Source organism: Scyliorhinus torazame, chromosome 17 (genome assembly GCF_047496885.1).
Source record: "Scyliorhinus torazame isolate Kashiwa2021f chromosome 17, sScyTor2.1, whole genome shotgun sequence".
Lineage (NCBI taxonomy): Eukaryota > Metazoa > Chordata > Chondrichthyes > Carcharhiniformes > Scyliorhinidae > Scyliorhinus > Scyliorhinus torazame.
The window spans coordinates 51,250,832-51,264,793 of NC_092723.1; positions in this window are offsets into that span (position 1 = coordinate 51,250,832).

A 13,962-nucleotide genomic window follows, 5' to 3' on the forward strand; every position below is an offset into this window, starting at 1 on the left:
CTCATAGAAGGTCTTAAACACCTCATTTACCTTCCCTGCTCTCTGCTCCGTAGTTCCCGTTTCATCCCTAACTCCCCCAATCTCTCTCGCCGCTATCCTCTTGCGAAGTTGGTGGGCCAGCAGCCGGCTCGCCTTTTCCCCATACTCATATCTCATCCCCTGTGCCGTCCTCCACTGTGCCTCTGCCTTTCCTGTGGTCAGCAGGTCAAACTCCGTCTGAAGTCTTCGCCTTTCTCTATATAGTCCTTCGTCCGGGGCCTCCGCATATCTTTTATCCACCCTCAAAATCTCCCCCACTAATCTCTCCCTTTCTTTGCCCCCTTGTTTCTCCTTGTGGGCTCTAATGGAGATCAACTCTCCCCTAACCACCGCCTTCAGCGCTTCCCATACTACCCCCACCTGGACCTCGCCATCGTCATTGACCTCCAGGTATCTCTCAATACACCCCCGCACCCTTCCACAGACCCCCTCATCCGCCAATAGTCCCACATCCAGTCGCCAGAGTGGGCGCTGCTCCCTCACCTCTTCTAATTCCAGATCCACACAGTGCGGGGCATGGTCTGAAACGGCTATGGCCGAGTACTCCGTTCCTGCCACCTTCGAGATCAGTGCCCTACTCAGAACAAAGAATTCTATTCGGGAATATACCTTGTGGACATGGGAGAAAAAGGAGAACTCTTTGGCCAACGGCCTAGCAAATCTCCACGGATCCACTCCCCCCATTTGTTCCAAAAACCCCCTAAGCACCTTGGCCGCTGCCGGCCTTCTTCCGGTCCTGGATCTAGACCTGTCTAGCCCTGGATCCAGCACAGTATTAAAGTCCCCCCCCATTACCAGGCTTCCCACCTCCAGATCCAGGATATGTCCCAGCATCCGCTTCATAAATCCCGCGTCATCCCAGTTCGGGGCATATACATTTACCAGCACGACCTCTTTTCCCTGCAGTCTACCACTCACCATCACATATCTGCCCCCGTTATCCACCACTATATTCTTAGCCTCGAACGACACACGTTTCCCCACCAGCATCGCCACCCCCCTATTTTTAACGTCCAAACCTGAGTGGAACACCTGTCGCACCCATCCTTTTCTTAACCTTACCTGATCCGCCACCTTCAGATGCGTCTCCTGAAGCATGACTATGTCCGCCTTCAGTCTTTTTAAGTGCGCGAACACCCGGGCCCTCTTAATCGGCCCATTTAGGCCTCTCACATTCCACGTGATCAGCCGGATTGGGGGGCCACACCCCCCCCCCAACCCCCGCCGACTAGCCATCCCCTATTCTGGGCCAGCCCCCCGTCCGGGTCCCGCGCACCCACCTATCCCCCAGGCGGCGCCTTCCCGTCCCGGCCACCTCTCTTCTCTTGCCAGCTCCCCCTTGCACTCAGCAGCAGCAACCCAGTTAGTCCCCCCCCCCCCCCCCCCCGGCTAGATCCCCATCTAGCATGGTTACTCCCCCCATGATGCTTATGAAAGTCAGCTAACTCTAACTGACCCCGGCTTCCCCCGTTCTCTCTTTGACCCCCCTGCGTGTGGAGCTCTCTTCCTTCCTGCGCCTATCTTCCCGCCATCATCTCCATAGCGCGGGAAAAACCCTGCGCTTTCCTATCGGCCCCACCCCCGATGGCGCAGCTCCCACATTCCCCATCCCCCCTCTCAGTCCCTTTTTCCACCGGCGCCCACATTTCTCCGTGTCCCCCCATCAAGAGGAGAGAGATTCCCCATCTATCATTACAATATTATAAACCTCCCATTCCCCAATTTACATTTCTGTACCACAACCTCGTTGTTTCCCCCCCAACATCAGTCTCTCAGTTCTAGTCCAGTTTCTCTTCTTGGATGAAGGTCCATGCCTCATCCGCCGTTTCGAAGTAGTAGTGCTTGCCCTGATGCGTGACCCACAATCGCGCCGGCTGCAGCATCCCAAATTTTATTTTCTTCCTGTGAAGCATCGCCTTGGCCCAATTGAAGCTCGCCCTCCTTCTCGCCACCTCCGCGCTCCAGTCCTGATACACTCGTATCGCCGCATTCTCCCACCTGCTACTCTGTACCTTCTTGGCCCAGCTCAGAACAGCCTCTCTGTCCGTGAAGCGGTGAAATCTCACCACTATCGCCCTTGGTATTTCTCCCTCCTTTGGTCTTCTCACAAGGACCCGGTGCGCTCCTTCCACCTCCAGGGGGCTCGTTGGGGCCTCAGCTCCCATTAGCGTATGGAGCATCGTGCTCACATAAGCCCCAACATCAGCTCCCTCTGTTCCTTCGGGGAGTCCTAGAATCCGTAGGTTCTTCCTCCTCGAGTGGTTCCCCAGGGCTTCCAGCCTTTCGATACATCTCTTATGTAGCGCCTCATGCGTCTCCGTTTTTACCACCAGGCCCTGTATCTCATCCTCATTTTCGGCTGCCTTTGCCTTCACTCCACGGCGCTCTATCGCCTGGACCTTTTGTGTTTCCTTCAACCCATCGATTGCCAATAACATCGGCGCCAGCACCTCCTTCTTTAGTTCCTCCACACACCGTCGGAGGAATTCCTGCTGGTCCGGGCCCCATGTCGTCTGGGCTCCATCCGCTGCCATCTTGCTTCTTCCTTCTCTTCTCTGCCGCTGCTCCAAAGGATCCTTCGCAATCTGGCCACTGCCACTGGTCCTTTCCATACACAGCCGGGAGGACACCTTCCTTCGTCACCCCACACTGGGTTTGGTCTGAAAAAATTTCCGTTGGGGCTCCCGAAAAGAGCCCAAAAGTCCGTTAGAAAGAGAGCTGCCGAAACGTGCGGCTTAGCAGTGCATCACCGCAACTGGAAGTCACTACTTATCCATGTTGACCATCACTTGGAGGAAGCATTGAGGGTAGCAAAGGCACATGATATGTCCCAAATGTGGGACTTCAAAGTCCATTACCAAAGATTCCTTGATGGCAGCACTACTGATTGAATTGGCTAGGTGCTGAAGGAACAAACTACCAGGCCAATTTTATGACAGGTGGTGTGAGAACTAACTGGTGGGAAAATTGAAGTTTCTTGACCTCATCCTCATCAATCCACCTGTTCCTGATATATCTGTCTATGACAGAATTAGTAGGAGTGACCATCACCCAATTCTTGTGGAGACAAAATCCCATCTTCACATTGAAAACACACTATTTATGGTGTCCATTTAGCACTACAGGCTGAGCATCCCTTATCCGAAATGTTTGAGGCTGAGTGTGTATCGGATTTTGGAATTATTCAGATATCGGAATATAATATTCACGGGGGCGAAATATGTTTTGTACTTACCAACATTTTCAACGCGATAATCACAGTGAGTAATATAATTTAGTGCACTAACGTCTGGCTATGACGAGGATTTGGCACCAAAACAGCCCACCTACCCGTCTGAGGCACGTTGGGATCTGCGCATTGCCTGGGAACCTTCCCAGAGCCTTGTGGGATTTCCCACTTACGACGGCGCTCAAAAGAAAGCATGGACTTCGGAGTTTTTCGAATTTCGGATAAGGGATGTTCAACCTGTATCAACCTGTTAAAGATTCAGAACAGAATTAATAGCTCAAAAATGGGTAACCATGATATGCTGTGGATCATCATCAGAAGAATTGTATTCCACCACAATCTGTAACTTCATGGCCTGGCCCTCTGCCAATATCATCAAGCCAAGGGATTGAGAATAAAATTGAAAAGTGTTGGAAATGCGCAGCAGGTCTGGTAGCATCTGTGGAGAAAGAAACAGAGTTAACGTTTCAAGTCCAATGTGACTCTTCTTGAGAACCCTCATTTTTGTATAAGCCAAAGGAACAGCTCTCGTTCAATCTGGTGTGTAGGAGAGCATGCATCAACACCAGGCACACTCAAAAGTGAGGTACAAACCTTTGAAGCTACAGCCCAGGCATACATACATGCTAATTGTGGAATCAGCATGCTATAAACCTTTTATAGGTTCCAACTACTACAGCATGCTATAGACAGAGCTAAGAAATCTGAAAATCAGTGGATCAGATTACAGCTCGACATTTCTACCACAACCAATCATAAATTATCATAGACAATTAAACAACTGGGGGAAAGAAGAGACTCCATAAGTGTTCGCACTTTCACAGATAGGGAAGCACACTACATCACTGCAAAAGACAAGGCTTAAGCAATTGCAACCATCTTCAGCCAGAAATGGTGGATGAATGATCCATTTTGGTTTCTTCCTTAGGTACCTAACACCAACGAAGCCAGTGTTCAGTGACTTTAATTCACTTAATGTGGCATCAAGAACTAGCTGAATGCATTGGATACTGCAACGGCCATGGTCCTTGGCAATATTCTAGCTGTGGTACTGAAGTCAAGTGCTCCAGAAACAGCTATACCGCTAACCAGGTTGTACCTGTACAACTAAAACACTTGTATGTACCCAACAAAGAGGAATACAGTTATGTACTGTCCACTAAAAGCAGGACAAATCCAACCTCACCAACTATTGCCCCATCAGTCTGCTCTCAATCATCCTCGAAGAAGTGATGGAAGATGTCATCGGCAGTGTTATTAAGCAGCACTTACTCATCAATAACCTGCTCATTGTGTAGCCACCTGGGTTGGCCAACTCCCGACGTAAAATGGAGAACAGCAAAGGCTTCAGGGAAATTCAGCCAACAGAGGCAGAAACTAGCAGGTGCAAGTTTACTGTGTATTAAACTCTGCAAAAGCCCAGACAGCATCGATACAAGCAGCCATCTGCATAATAATGTAGCAGCCATCTACATACTAATGAGCGATCCCTGGGTACAATCGAAACATTTGGGATAAACAAAGCCAAGCCAGACTCCTCGGCGCCAGCAGGAGCCAACACAAAAGAGGTTAACGGACACCTCAAGACCGCCCATTGATCAGGGAACCGCTCCAGTATTGTAGAAATCGAACCAAGCGATTGGAATGAAGTCCAATCACTTGGAACCAGATACAGGGTCCGCCCCGAAAGGCGGGAAGCCCCTGGGGACTATAAAGTTAAGCCCCCAAGTTCAAACCGTTCTTCTTGACCGGGTCACTCAGCAACGGGAACCAACCCTTGACAGTGACCGGTTCAGCTGCCGCCAAGATCCAGTAAGTCTTAAGTCAACGCTCGCTATGAGATAGGCGCCCCTAGTTACCAGTCCGTACCAACTTTGAATCCCGCAGACTCAGAACCCGAACGAAAGGCCATTTGTTCCCCTGATCTGGTGGGCCAGCCCGAAGCTAAGTATAGGCCTGTTAGTTGTAGAAGTAGCTTAGAAGTAGAATTTATGCATGAGTAGCAATTACTGTGTATAATAAATGTGCTTTGATTTGAATCTTACTAATTGGTGTATTGAGTTATTGATCATTACTTGAACTTGAACCTCGTGGTGATATCATAAAGATACCTGGCGACTCGAGAGCAAAGGTTATAAAACGAGCCAATTGAACCAACCAAAAGTTAGCAACATATTACTGGCGAAATCTGACGGGACCCGATCTAGAAGTGGCTTAACCACTCCGGGAGAACACAAAATTTTGAATTAGAGATCCAATTGGGAACAGAAAACCACAAGTGTTCAAGCAGTTCTGATCAATCCTCATAATTCGGAAGTGTGTTAAATGCATGCGTAACTAACGGGGCTATAAGGTAATACTGATAGATTTTTTGTTGCGACAAAACTGTCGGGAGTTTGTATTTCGGAAAATAGCGAAAGCCGTACCCGTAATTACAGCACACCTTAGTCCCCCTCTTTCCAAATTTAAGAAAGTATTCAGAGAGGAAAGGTGGCAATGCAGGCAATGCAACACCTCATGAAACCCGAAGAATTTGTGGTCGCAGCGACCAGCAGCTGTAGAGTAGGACAGTGTCCCGTTTGGGAAGACGAAATCAGGAAGTACCTCAAAGGGAAAGGATGGCCCCTTTGGAGCGAATTCTGTAACAATGAGAAAACAGGTCCCGGGAGTATAGGACATACTTGGTGGGAGAACATGAGCGAGATTCACAAGAAGAACTTAGGAAAAGCTCGCAAGCCGATGGCAATCGTGTCCTGCTTGGCACAATTGCGAGGCACAGGGAAGGTTGTTAGGACGCTCCGGAAAGAGATAGAAGGCATACATCGAATGAGCAAGGTCGATGTCAGTGAGGTAGAAAGAGAGAACGTAGAGTTAAGGAGGAAGTTGGCAGCAAAAGACGGAGAGGTGGATGATGCCAAGTGGGCACACCAGTCTTGTCTGGCGCACTTAAGCAGCTTCCAGTCCCAGTACGAAAAGGCCTATCAGGACACGCAACGTGCAGTCCTGGTACGAGAAGAAACCGAGAAGCAGGTAGCGGCATTGCAGAGGCAGTGTAGTGACCCGGAGGCAGCATTAAGAGCACTCCATGCTGCCACCACGGAGCAAAGACAAAGCTCACTAGACCATGCAAAGTGCCAGAAGCATATTGCAGAACTGCAATCTCTGCTTTCAGTTCAAAAAGGATTCCAGTAAACTTTTGGATCAAAGTTAGATGAGGAAGACGGCCCTGATTGGGAAGAGTTAAATGAGACAGCGCAGAGATATGTTCAGGGAACATGTGCGCAGGGAAAGCCCCAAAAGAGAAAAGCGCCCCAACCCCCCACAGAGCAGATAGTTCAGGCTCCAATGAACCCAGTCACCACCCACCGCACAGCCACCTCGGATGACATGGAATTTCTGTACACCACCCCCTTAACAGTGACCCAATTATGGGACGCATGCGAGAAAATCACACCGTTCCTCCCCACCTCAGACCCCCACCACTTCTTTGCCAGAGTAAAGCAGCAGGCGACCATGTACGGCCTGGACGAGTGTGAGCATGTAAAGCTCACAGTTTTGAGTTTGGGCCCTTCGGTCGTAGCAGCCCTTCCCGACCCACATAATGTACGAGGAGGCACCCTTGCAGAAATGCATAGGTCCTAGACGCGATCGGGAATAACCGGGGTGACCCCGTAGATGGCCTCAATAAGTGCAGGCAAAAGAAAACCGAGCACCCCACTGCGTTTGCTGGACGCCTGTGGATCCATTATGCAGCAGTTTTCGGAGACATAGAATGCGCCCATTTGTCCCCAGACAACATGGCCAAATGGACCCGCACCCTTATCTCCCATGCCACAGAAACAGGACAAAAAGCTTGTGCGAATTATGATCCCTCAGAGGAGGCTCATAATGAGAAATGGGTCGTAAAAAGATTGTCCCGCACCTGGGAGCAGTCTGTGCAAAACAAGCCCGCAGTTAAAAATCCCGAAGAAAAGCAGGCAGAAGCAGACATACAAGCAGTTAAAATACACCAGAACCCCGCATGGGTAAATGAAAGCAAGAACAGCCCTCCACAAAAGTCACAGGAGTGTTACAACTGTGGACAGTTGGGACACTTTGCAAGAGAATGCAATGCCCCACGAAAGCCACAGAGAGCACAGCAGGCAGGTACCCTGAATAAGAATAAGACAGAGACCATACATAGTGTGAGCACCCGTTCAGATCAGACGGACCTGAACGGAACGGACTGACGGTGTTCGGGCTCCCCCAGTTGGGTCTGCGACACCCTTTGGGATACGTCCGGACGACCGGTAGTTGCAGCAAAAATACGGGGACAGCCCATCGAGTTTCTCTAGGACACAGGAGGGTCCCGCACCACAATAAATTCCTCCACCATGTTTCAAAAGGACACGTGGCCCACTGCAGCCACTATCACCCTCAGTGGCTTTACAGGCCACTCACAGCAGGGACACATCACAGCCCCTGTACCCATTCAAATCGGCAACATCACCACCAAGCACCCCATAGTTTTAGTCGACCTGCCCCATACAGCAGAACACATTTTGGGCATAGGCTTTATGAATTCCCACAACCTATCATTTGATCCAGTCAACCAATGTGTCTGGAAAATGGCAAAATCTGCAAGAGCCCCCGCAACGCTCACAATAGGTGAATACGGCAACAAAATTAGCACAGTAGGCAAATTTTGGTTTAACCCGACGACAATTAGTATGGACAAGCAGGTTAGGGCAGTGTTACAAAAGAACAGGTCAGCATTCGCAACCCACAAACACGACTGTGGCCGGATGACTGGTTCAGTACAAATCACAGGACCTGACCCTAGACCCCAAAAACAATATGGATTTCCCCAAGAGGCAGAGGGGGAAATTGCAAAAGTAATCGACAGCTTATTAGAGCAGGGCGTACTCAGATCAGTAGCCTCCGCTAATAATGCCCCGATTTGGCCAGTGAGAAAGCCCGATGGATCATGGCGACTGACCATCGATTACCGGGAACCCCCGCAGCAGCCCCCACAGTAGCCAGAAGTCCCGAGACCATGCTCAAGCAGGGACTCAATTCCCGATACTTTACGGTTTTGGATATCAGTAAAAGATTCTGGTCCATTCCATTGGCAAAGGCGTGCCAGTACAAATTTGCCTTCAACTTTAAAAATCAACAGTACACGTGGACATGCCTTCCACAAGGATTCCACAACTCCCCCTCCATTTTCCACCGACAGCTGGCAAATGGTTTAGCCAAATTCTCTCGCCCCGAATGTCTGGTCCAGTACGTAGACGACCTACTACTGCAGACAGACACCAAGGAAGAGTACATCGAGCTTCTGTCCAAACTCCTGGAACTCCTACAAGCAATTGGATGTAAAGTTAACCCCAAAAAGGCCCAGATTTTGGAACACAAGGTGATATATTTGGGTACAATTATCATACATGGTAAACGCGAGATCGAGCACAAAAGGATTGACTCGATTGCTAAATTGCCCCTTCCCCAGAACGTTTCAGCCCTCCGGTCTTTTTAAGGACTGGTTGGCTACTGCCGAAACCACATTGACGGTTTCACCAGCAAGGCAGCACCACTCTCAGACCTCCTAAAGAAAGGAACCCCCTGGGAATGGCTTCCGCAGCATACGAATGCTGTGGACTCTTTGAAACAAGCACTCATAGCAGCCCCCGCACTACAAGTTCCAGACCCGCTTTCCCCCTATGCGATAGAGGTAGCAAGCACAGGCCGCACCTTTTCGGCCGTGCTCCTTCAGGAACAGCACGAACAGTTAAGGCCCATGGCTTATGCCTCCAGAGTTTTAGATGCTGTGGAGCAGGGATTTTCAGCCTGCGAAAGGCACCTGCTCAGTTTTTTGGGCAGTACAGTATTTTTCGTACATAACCGGACTAAACCCCATCACACTCCTGTGGAACACAATCCCACCGAACTTTTACTGGATGGACGACTTAGGACGGTACAGTTAGTCAGATTAGAGCAGCTAGATGGACCCTTCTTTTGCAGGGATGGGACATCACTGTTAAAAGGACAAAGACCCACACTTTTTTAGCCGACCACCTACAGTCCCCCGGAACGCCCCATGAATGCAAAATTATCTCTCCACACCACAACACAGGCCCCTTTATTGTGAAAAGAACCCCCAGAAAGATAGGTAGTTCAACCCAGAGCCCCAAGCACACTGACACGTGCGAACCCATTAGGATATATGTGGATGGATCTTCCACAGTATTAGAAGGTAAGCGCATAACAGGATGAGGCATTTACGTCGAGGACACGCAGGGACGCGCCCTAGAAGAAATAGCAATAAAATTTCCAGGACACTTAGGCGCGCATGCAGCAGAACTTGCGGCCAGCGCATACATAGTGGAACACCCAGATTCCTTCCCCAGCCCAGCAGACATATATTCGGACAGCCTCTATGTCTGCAACAGCATTACGGAATTCCTACCCCTGTGGAAAGCAAGAGGATTTGTTTCTGCAGACGGGAAAACCCCTCCCCTCAGCCCCATTGCTCCGTCACATTTTAGAGCGAGCACAGAACAGGACCTTTGGAATAGTCAAAGTTCGAAGTCACCATCGTTCCTCCCCCCCTGGAAATGTAAAAGCAGACGCACTGGCTAAAGCAGGTTCCAGGCATGGATATTTTTGGACACCCCCCGAAAGAGCACCAGTGAATGCAGTTCAGGTCTCACAGGCTAATATTGAGGATTTAGTGCAGGCCCAGAAGCAGGACAGCAATCTCAGGGAGATTTTAAAAGGAAGATTCCCAGCATCTTCTGATAGGTTTAAGTATACACTGACCACACATGACGGTGTGGTGTTAAAAGACACCCTTTATGTGGTTCCTGAACAGGACAGGAATCAACTGATTTGTTTATTCCATGACAGTCATGGACATCAGGGAATCGATCCCACTACAGCCCACCTCAGGCAGCTCTGTTGGTGGCCGAGTTTGAAAGAAGATGTAAATCACTACATTGAGAATTGCCTTATCTGTGCCCAGAACAACCCGGAAGATACGCCAAAAATGCTCAGCTCAGTCACACCCGACCCGTTAATGGCCCCTGGACTAACCTCCAGATTGATTATATTGGACCATTGCCCCCTTGCAGGAATGGTTATAAATATGTACTCGTGGTGATAGACACGTTTACAAAATGGGTGGAAGCATTCCCATCCAGAACAAACACGGCAAAGACCACAGCCAAGATCCTAACCCACCACATCTTTACGAGATGGGGACTCCCCCGCAGCATTGAATCCGACCAAGGTTCCCATTTTACGGGACGTGTCATGAAGAACGTCCTGACGATATTTGGCATTACCCAAAAATTCCACATTGCATACCACCCCCAGTCGAGTGGTATCGTGGAGCGCATGAATCGGACCCTAAAATCCACCCTCAGAAAAATGGTCCAGCAAAACAACACCACTTGGGATTCGGTCCTCCCCTTTGCGCTGATGTTTTTGCGAAATACAGTTTCAACTTCTACAGGTTACACCCCACACACTCTCATGACTAGACGCCCCATGAAAGGCACAGAATTTTTATTAGGATTAGATTTGACCAGCCCCGAAGTGACGGCCCTCTCACACGAGAAAGCAGTAGAACAATTAGTGGAAAACGTTAAAAAAGGCTCAGCTAGCAGCCGCAGTAAAATTGGGCACAAGAAGGAAACAGAGCAAGGCCTGTTTTGATAAGACAGTGCATGCGACTGAGTTCAGTGTAGGACAGCAAGTCATGCTCTCCGTATACAACCCCAGCACATTCCTGTCACCAAAGTATTCGGGTCCGTACTCCATTGTGGACAAAGTAAGCCCTTCCGTCTACAAAATAAAGTACCCCAATGGAAAGACTGCGTGGTTCCATATCAACCAGATGAAGGCATATGGAACACAGTCTAACCATGCACACCACGTCATGCTCGACGCAGCAGACCACGCCCCGCCCACAGCCAACGTAACCATACCCTCCCCCAACACGTCCAGCCCAGCTACGGACTCAACCTCGACTCCACCCCCAAAATATACACTCCGCCCCGGAACGCCCACAGACAGCAGCAGTAGCGACAGTGACTGTGACTCAGACAATAGCCACAGCACGCCTCCCTACTATCCCCATGCAACAGGACCCACACCCAGCGATTCTGACCACGATTCGAGTGATCCCTTCATGATCACTTTCCTAAACAAACCCCACCACCGACCACCGACCTACAATGACAACCCCAATTCCGTCCCCACAGAACTAGACACCACCTTTCGGCACCGACATAATTCGTACAGACTCGTCCGGAATGACGAGAGCGCTCCCACATCACACCATGCAGCCCTATCAGCCCTGATACACTCAAAGGTTTGGCATCCGGGAGAAGATGACGACTTTGAGTCTGACTCCCAAAACGAGAACCCCTTTGCAACCCTGTTCGCAACCGATAACTGAGGTGTCCAGATGATGTTTTAAAACGGAACCGCTGAGGAGAAAATGGTGTCCTTTCTGATGGAACCTGCAGCATGTTTGATGTTGTTTGTACTTGTTCTGTTAAATGTTGTATGTTAGACCGGGAATTTTTTTTCCCACAGCCCCACGCCTTATTTTTCGGCCGAAACCTCTGAGAACTTGTACGCAGAGACTTGGTAATGTCCCAGACGCCAGTTCAGAGGAACTCGTCTCTCGACTGAAACACAGACCCCCATTCATAACTGCCCTTCTGGTTCGAAGGAAGAACCAATACGGCAACCCCCCACGTTGACTACATTTCTTGCCCGTTCTTGTCGGTTGCTCAGGCAGTGGAGAAACCGGCATTGGGACCTGCCCTGCCTGGAAACCCCCCCCCCCCCACCCTGGTCAGCTACGCTTGGGTAGGGCACACACAGCATTGGTCGCCGTCCTACCCGGAGACTCCATCCAAATCTTACCCGTCGCGGCCCATACGCACCTCATTTCGGCAAGTTTTGTTCAAAAAGTTTTGTTTTATTTTCAGGTAACCCTTAGGTTGCCAACCCTCTGCTATTTACATCCTCAAACATTTGGATGGTAAATCGCACAGCCTGCGAGGCGGCTCGCACTGGTTCAGTATTTGTAAGTGTGTCGTGTCCTGAAATTTGGTTTTTGAAAGAAAAATGAGGGAGTCACACATAATGACCAATTATAGAGGGAATAATTGGCACTAAAGGACAGACAGGCTATCATTCAAGATATTAAACCAAGATAGTAACAGACACTATGCTTGATCCCACAGAACTCCAGAAGCTCCAGGACCAGAGAAGAGAAGAGAAGTGAAAGAAGAAGAACCATGAGGACATCCTCCGCGTGGCTCATAACCCTAATGGACATTTGGTTATGCGCGAACGTGAACCCCCTGACTTCAACCCCCCCCCCCCCCCCCCCCCCCCCCCAGCCGTGAATGATTCACTTCCCCACAGTACCCAAAGCCCAGTGACAAGCGACACCACACCATCTTGGTGTGACAGGTTTATAACCTGGTACTCCCTGTCCTACTTGATGGAATCCCTATTAGTATTGGCGATACTCTGCTGCATCGTGCAGACTATTCGTCTGAGAAAATGGAGAAGGAGAGCCTAGCGCGCTCGCACCCCGGTATACAGGATAAGATCCCCTATTTTCGGATATGACCAGACCCCCGACCCCCGCGATCTATAATAAAGAGCATTCGTTTGCATTTTTGTTGTGAATAAAGAAATGTTTCATGAGCACTTGTACAATCCTGAGCTTGACTGCCAAGCCAGAAAAATGCGTATAATGCTGCTATGATTTTGTTTGTATTATTTAGGAAGTTAGTATGATTGAATGTTTGAGTGAGTGTAGTTTATTAAGGATAGTTAGAGGTTCCGATTTTCTTATTTTGTAATGCATGTCCCTGTTTGACATAGCGCCCCCCAGAATTGTCAGTTAAAAATTTTTTGCATAGTTATGATCAGTGTAGAGGCCATAGAAGAGTGCTCGCCAGGTCAGGGAATGAAAAACAACGCAGTTTTGTGATCCTTCTCCCTTTGCGTTAGGATCACAAGGAGGGTGTGTAGCCACCTGGGTTGGCCAACTCCCGACGTAAAATGGAGAACAGCAAAGGCTTCAGGGAAATTCAGCCAACAGAGGCAGAAACTAGCAGGTGCAAGTTTACTGTGTATTAAACTCTGCAAAAGCCCAGACAGCATCGATACAAGCAGCCATCTGCATAATAATGTAGCAGCCATCTACATACTAATGAGCGATCCCCGGGTACAATCGAAACATTTGGGATAAACAAAGCCAAGCCAGACTCCTCGGCGCCAGCAGGAGCCAACACAAAAGAGGTTAACGGACACCTCAAGACCACCCATCGATCAGGGAACCGCTCCAGTATTGGAGAAATCAAACCAAGCGATTGGAATGAAGTCCAATCACTTGGAACCAGATACAGGGTCCGCCCCGAAAGGCGGGAAGCCCTTGGGGACTATAAAGTTAAGCCCCCAAGTTCAAATCGCTCTTCTTGACCGGGCCACTCAGCAACGCGAACCAACCCTTGACAGTGACCGGTTCAGCTACTGCCAAGATCCAGTAAGTCTTAAGTCAATGCTCGCTATAAGATAGGCGCTCCTAGCTACCAGTCAGTACCAACTTTGAATCCCGCAGACTCCGAACCTGAACAAAAGGCCATTTGTTCCCCTGACCTGGTGGGCCAGCCTGAAGCTAAGTA